Source organism: Pseudochaenichthys georgianus, unplaced genomic scaffold (genome assembly GCF_902827115.2).
Source record: "Pseudochaenichthys georgianus unplaced genomic scaffold, fPseGeo1.2 scaffold_425_arrow_ctg1, whole genome shotgun sequence".
In the NCBI taxonomy this organism is placed as follows: Eukaryota; Metazoa; Chordata; class Actinopteri; order Perciformes; family Channichthyidae; genus Pseudochaenichthys; species Pseudochaenichthys georgianus.
Window position 1 is genome coordinate 40,403 of NW_027262990.1, and position 7,201 is coordinate 47,603.

The window sequence follows — 7,201 nt, forward strand, 5'->3', positions numbered from 1 at the left end:
TCCAAAGTTTGATTCCAGTGAATGATTTGCATGTCATACCTCTTTCCATCCCTCATCTTATACCCTGTCATCGGTCAAATAAAGGCAAATATACCTTTAAATTAATTATTATTAAAAATTAATCTTAAAAATCAAATGCATATCATCAAATATTCATGGTGTCTATGTCTTCACTTAAAAGTGTGTGTCATGTTTATTTATTGTACATTTTAGAAAAACACCAGTCCAATTAGATTGAACTCATCTTTATTGGATATGAGGAAATATAATCATATTCGGACAGGGAAAATATTTGCGTCTCAGGCATTTTGTAAATCCTATAAAACACATGTGATTGATTTAAAGATGTTGGTAGGAGTGACTCCAGGTTTCTCATCTAGCCTTGGCCAGACCCACCATGTTCTGGCCTCTGCTGAAGATGGCGTAGTACTGTCTGATGAAGACGTCTCCCAGGATCCACAGGTTGTCTCCTCCGTTACCGAAGCCAGTACGGCAAGCCATAGGACTGAGACTGTGGAAAGAGAAGAGTTTCAGATGAGGGGGGAAAAAATAGTGCAGGGAGGATGTATTTATGTACGCCAACCTAGAAACTAGCATCTATCTGGCTCCCTCAACAAAAAACCATGGGTTATTTCCATTAGATAAACTACAGCACTGGTCACCTGACTTCACTTCACCACTGCTGATCTAAATGTGGCTAATGTTGGGCTATAAAGGAACTACAGCACGGTCACATGACTTCACGTCACCACCCGCTAAGCTAAAGGCGGCTAACGTTGGCTATAAAGGAACTACAGCACGGTCACATGACTTCACGTCACCACCGCTAAGCTAAACGTGGCTAATGTTGGGTTCTATAAAAGAACTACAGCACGTCACATGACTTCACGTCCCACCACCGCTAAGCTAAAAGGCGTCTAATGTTTGGGCTATAAAGGAACTACACAGCACGGTCACATGACTTCACGTCACCACCGCTAAGCTAAAGGCGGCTAATGTTGGGCTATAAAGGAACTACAGCACGGTCACATGACTTCACGTCACCACCGCTAAGCTAAAGGAGGCTAATGTTGGGCTATAAAGGAACTACAGCACGGTCACATGACTTCAATCGTCTCCACCGCTAAGCTAAAGGTGGCTACATAATTGGGCTATAAAGGAACTACAGCACGGTTCACATGACTTCACGTCTCCACCGCTAAGCTAAAGGTGGCTAATATTGGGCATAAAGGAACTACAGCAAAGTTACATGACTTCACAGTCACCACCGCTTAAGCTAAAGGCGGGTGGACGTGATGACGTTTAGTCGTCTCATTTAACACTTGTTAGCATCCACCATTTTTGCATGTTCACCAGTGGGGTATTTACTGACGTATTTTATGTCGTAAAACCACAGACCTTCTTATTTCAGGCTAACAACCATAAACAACGTTCAAAACAACCATTTACTCTGAGACGGGGAGGATAGTGTTTGCAGAATTAGTCCTAAAATACCAGAAATGAGGTCAGCATTACTGGGTTTTAGACTCATTCATGCATCACTAAGGAAGTGTCTGCAGCAAGCAGAAACTCTTACCCCAGCGGACGTAGCCAGAGCCTGGGATTGTGAAGGTCTCTCCGTGGATGTGGAAGATCACATCAGGCAATTGGGCAATGCTGTTGCAGTTGACCATATACTGAAGCAAAAGAAAAATGGAGGAAAGAGTTACGTTTTTTTGTACCGTTCTTTCAACAACAAGAAGCTGCGGGAATATCCTTTAACATTTGGGCACTTACGTCTCCGTTGTTGTTGGTAGCTCCCACTTTGCTGTTGATGTTGCTGATGCTGCTCTGAGGTCCGACAATCAGAGAAGTACCTTATCAACGATAGCCTGGCAAGCCGCCATTACAGGCCACAAACCTCACCATTGACAGTAACACTGAAAGAGAAACAGAACAGCATGCATCAGAACACGTTTAGAGATTTCTGGAGGATTTGTAATGCTGTGTTTTTGTTTCTTCACCTGTCCACTGTGATCTGCCAGTACAGCTCGCGGGAGAAGGGGGATCCAGGAGATGGAACCAGAATAATGGTTGGGGTCAATGCCACCAAAGGTCCACCCACACTGCCTTGCTGAGTGTCACTGCAAAGACAGGAGAGAACATTATTAATTAATTGTTTTATTTTGTTTACTTTATTATTTTTCATTTTATTTATATTTTGTGATCCTTTTATTACCTTTCATAGATGCAAAGGTGGGAAGTAACTAAGTAGATTAACTCAAGTACTATACTTAAATACAACAAATGTAATGCTACTTTCTACTTCTACTCCATTATAATTCTGAGGTAAATTGTGTACTTTTACTCCACTAGATGTATGTAATACCTTTAGTTACTTTACAGATCTAGTGTGTATGTATACAGTATGTGTACATATGCATGGGTAGAACTTTGTTTATCTGCGTGCGTATTTAATACGGAATTATCTTTTTTTAACTAACAGGAGGGCTACCTCTGTATTACTCATTTTGTTTGTTTTTCGGATGTATAAACTGTATAATTGTTGAAATAGTAGAATAAATGATAAAAAAGAAATTTTGAAAATGAAAAATTGTCTAGAAATCAGTTGCTATCTCAGTAATAGAGCGGTGCCAGGGATGATGTATTTTTGTGACTTGGAAGTTAGCATCACAAGTTAGCATCAGTCAACAAAAAGATAGTGGACATTTGGAATATTGCAGAAAATAGGATAACATGTTTGATAATGACATGTTTTGAGAGATAATCTCCACATATTAACAACACTTTATGAAGACAAAAGCTAATGTAAGGCTATATCAATAAGCTAACGTTGGCTAATTGTTGTGTGATGAAGTTTAGTCGTCTTATTTAGACACTTGTTAGCAAACGCCATTTTTAAATCCACCACTGGGTATTTACTGATGTATTTTATGTCGTAGAACAAAACGTGAAAATCCTTTCCAACCAAAAAACATTAAAAAAACTTCAAGACGAGGGAACAAGAAGTGGTTAAAGCTGACTTCAATGGTTTTAAGACTCATTCCTGCATTAGTCCTCTTGATTGGATGATACAAAGTTATTTTGTGCTTACGAGCTCAGGTACACGGAGAACATGTCCTTGTTGACCAGATTCTCACTCATCATGTTGTCGAAGACGGGGTGTAGCGCCGGATGCAGACAGGCGAGGGTACGCCAGGCCGAGGATACCGTCAGCGCGCATGTACTGCATGAAGGGAGCTTCAGTCTGACTCAGGCCGATGATCTGGTTCTTCACAGCGAGTCCACCCACCTGAGAAACACAGAACACAGGGATTAAAACACTCTTAAATTACAACAGGATCATTTATTTAGCTAATCAGCAGAGATGGCAAAAGTACACACATCCTTTACTCAAGTAGAAGTACAGATACTCGTGTTTAAAAATACTCTGGTGAAAGTAGAAGTACTGACTAAACTTCTTTATCAAGTCAAAGTAAAGAGGCTTTGAAGTGTACTTCAGTAGAAAGTACCCATAACTAGCAGCTGCTTTAAAGAGTACCTGACCTCCCTTTATATTAATAGAACAATAATGTCATTGTTAGCTAATGAATGTTTCCATGCTGAACAACGGCAACATGACAACGTTTCCATTGGTCCCTCTTCTTTAGAGAAGACCAGGAAATGATGGATACACGGATCGTGTTCAAATCAATAGGCACGCAATCAAAAATCGTCAGAAAAATAAGTAGTGGAGTAAAGTATTGATACCAGAAAAATGTACTTAAAGGTGGGGTAGGTAAGAATGGAGAAACCAGCTGGAGTGCGCTAGAATTTGAAAATACACGACCGGAACAAATCTGCCTCTTCCTCACAGAGCCCCTCCCCCAACACACACGAACGCGCACATGACCAATGAGGCACGAGTAAGTTTGTGCACAGATGGAAGGCTGACAGGCAGGTAGGCCATCCAGTTACTTTAGCCGGCTCAGATGATTGGTCGTGCTTTTTACAGCCACGGCTTCCACAGAGGACATTTTTCAATGGATTTTTTGTCAAAGCACTTCAGATATTCATTCTATCGGGATGTTAAGAGCATTCCATGGAATATAACACAAGTGTATCTCGAGCCGGTTTCTCAAACTTACCTACCCCACCTTTAAGTACAGTAACAAAGTATTGTACTCCACTACTTCCCACCTCTGCTAATCAAGTAAAAAAGGTTGTGCAACACATAAATAGGACACTTCAGCCCAACAGATATTCAGTGTACCTTCATCGTTAAACATGTGAACTGTGAACCCATTTTCGAATATATAGTGTTAGTAATTTCTTTATTTTCTTACGGTCACAGTGTCGTATCCCAGGAATCCGGTCATGCTGCCGGTGCCGTACTGGATCCTGAGAGTATGGCCGTTATTTCTGAAGGTGCTGCTGGTGCTGGGGTTAAACTTATCGTGGTTGTCTAGAAAGAACAGATGTAGGACAAACATATTCGTCTGATAAAGTGTATATTTGTGATTTTTTTTTAAAGCAAATGGCATAATTGAAAAGTCTTGACCTCTTGTTTTCAATCTAGTTTAATGGACTGCCACATTAACCTATGATCTGCAATCTAGACTTTCAAACCACCCTAACAACAACTTCCTCAGAACATCAGAGATAAGGGCTGTATAATAACAAGAAAAATGTGGACATTAAAGTGGTAAAATAACGGGAATTTACAATCTTTCCTTTGCAGATCTTGGACTAAACAACTCGCTCTGGATGCCTAATCACAATCATACTCTCTACTAAAACATCTCTAAAGACTACCGGGGTTAAACTGGTCGTGGTTGTCTAGAAAGAACAGATGTAAAGACTAAAAATAATTGTTAAATTTGCTGATTAGGTGTTTATTGACAATAACATATTTTGCAGTGAGTGCAAAGTAAGCAATTGAAAAAAAACAGTTAGTAATCTTGATTTTTTTTCCATTTAATTATTAATGGAATATTAATCTTGTAATCTAGATACTGGAATAAGTAAATGGAGATTTCCACTGATGAGATTACATCTCATGTTTGTCAAGATCTTGGTTTTCGTGTTTTTATTTTGAAACTTAATTCCCCATGTCTGTTTTGACTTCCTGTCTTTGTGGGTTTTCCCGCCTGTTTGTTTGACTTTCCTGGAGTTATTAGTTTAACAATTTCCCCATTCGCCCTGCAAACAAACAGCACTTCTCCTGCCCCCCAGGGATACCGCTCCATCGTTCCGGGGACTTCATGCCCGCCGCCGCTGTGCCTTCACCTGCGGCCGGGCAGTGCTCCTCCCTCCCCACGTTGCAGCACAGCGACCCAGCTTTCTACGGCTGGCGGATGTTGTCTTCATTCGCCACGATGCCTACCACGGCCCCCTGCGGCCCCTTACGATGGCCCGTTCCATGGCCCGGCCCCCACCCACTGATGGGGATGCCCTCGTAGGGGCTCCTACCCTCTCCTGCGTCCCTCTTCCAACGGCACGTTCCATTCCCCGGCCCTCGCCTGCGGCCCCACCACCCCTGTTATTAGTTCAACTTGTTCCCCATAGAGAGGCAAAGTCCCTCCCTTTCCGGTTGACCTCCATGGGACCTTATTTCGAAAATATTATGTATTGAAGTCAATGGCGAGAGAAACGTTATCTTTCGATCCCGTTTGAATTGTGCCGCACATTACACATATGATGTTGTCAATTTAAAAGATTTTTGCTAGTAAAAAAAAAATGTTTTGCCGTAGAACTGTGAAGTGTAAGAGTCGGTGAGGGCTGATAATTTATTCCGGGAAATTACTCAGACCTACTAATTGACCTAACCGAAGTTATTGGGTCTATGTAAGTTTACTGCTTGGCTCAGATCCACCAACATCAGCAAGATCTCACCTCTACTAACTCCCCGAAGAACCAGGTTCAACTGACTGCTGTTTCAATTCAGATAACTCTCTTAAATCTGTTTAAGCGATCCCGAAGGATTTTGATATCAGTAAATGAGGTGTGGCCCTACCTAAGTGTGAGTGTGGCAGGGTGCAATCCTACCTTGAAGCAGGAGAGGAGAGCACAGATGTCTTTTAAGTTGTCCCAATCCAAAGGTGGGATCAGTTTATTTGAAGAAAAATAGGTCCAAACTAATACAGGGTTTTTACCTTCTCTCTTACAACATTATAATCATACTAACCTATCATGCCTGTGATCATGTTCTAATATGAAACTTTAATTCACAGTTTTACATTTATTACCATCATTTGTAGCGTCAACTGCCCAATTCAGTTGTGACATTTAAAATCTCCCGATAGAATTTAGAAGCATTTCCTCATAAAAGATTGGTGATAATAAAAACTTTCATTCGCGAAACAGTTAATTTTCTCATTTCGACATTCGTATACTTCAACTAGTCCCGCATGAATTTGAGGGCCTTTCCTCACAGGTCGCAGGGTACTGACATTCAACAAACATCAATTCATTCCACAATTCAATTCATTCCACAATTCACATTCGTATACTTCAACTAGTCCCGCATGAATTTGGAGGGCCTTTCCTCACAGGTCGCAGGGTACTGACATTCAACAAACATCAATTCATTCCACAATTCACATTCGTATACTTCAACTAGTCCCGCATGAATTCGGAGGGCCTTTCCTCACAGGTCGCAGGGTAATAACATTCAACAAACATCAATTCATTCCACAATTCACATTCGTATACTTCAACTAGTCCCGCATGAATTCGGAGGGCCTTTCCTCACAGGTCGCAGGGTAATAACATTCAACAAACATCAATTCATTCCACAATTCACATTCGTATACTTCAACTAGTCCCGCATGAATTCGGAGGGCCTTTCCTCACAGGTTGCAGGGTACTAACATTCAACAAACATAAATTCATTCCACTCATTTCACAAAGAAAATTCACTCAGCTTTCAACAAAGAAAATCGAGAGATATTTACCAAGTTTGAGAGAACCTTACCGAGAGCTATTAACCCAGCTCTGAGGGACAGAGCTTTTACCGGGAGAGAGTATACCAGGTTGAACCCCCCCCCCCCCCCCCCCCCCCCCCCCTCTCTCGCTCTCTCCAAAAAGAAAGTTCCTCCCCATCCGCCATTGTCTTTATGCTCGAAAAACAGGATAGAAAACCTAAGATACCTCTTCCATACCCATATTTCTGGAAACTGGGCATGGCCTCTGATGTACAGGACTGGACATGACCAGACAT

At 41.5% G+C, this 7,201-nt stretch overlaps 1 pseudogene; it reads right to left on the reverse strand.

Moving 5' to 3' along the window:
* Positions 1-372: 372 nt before the first annotated feature.
* On the reverse strand, positions 373-7,201 carry LOC117442401 (pepsin A-like; annotated as a pseudogene).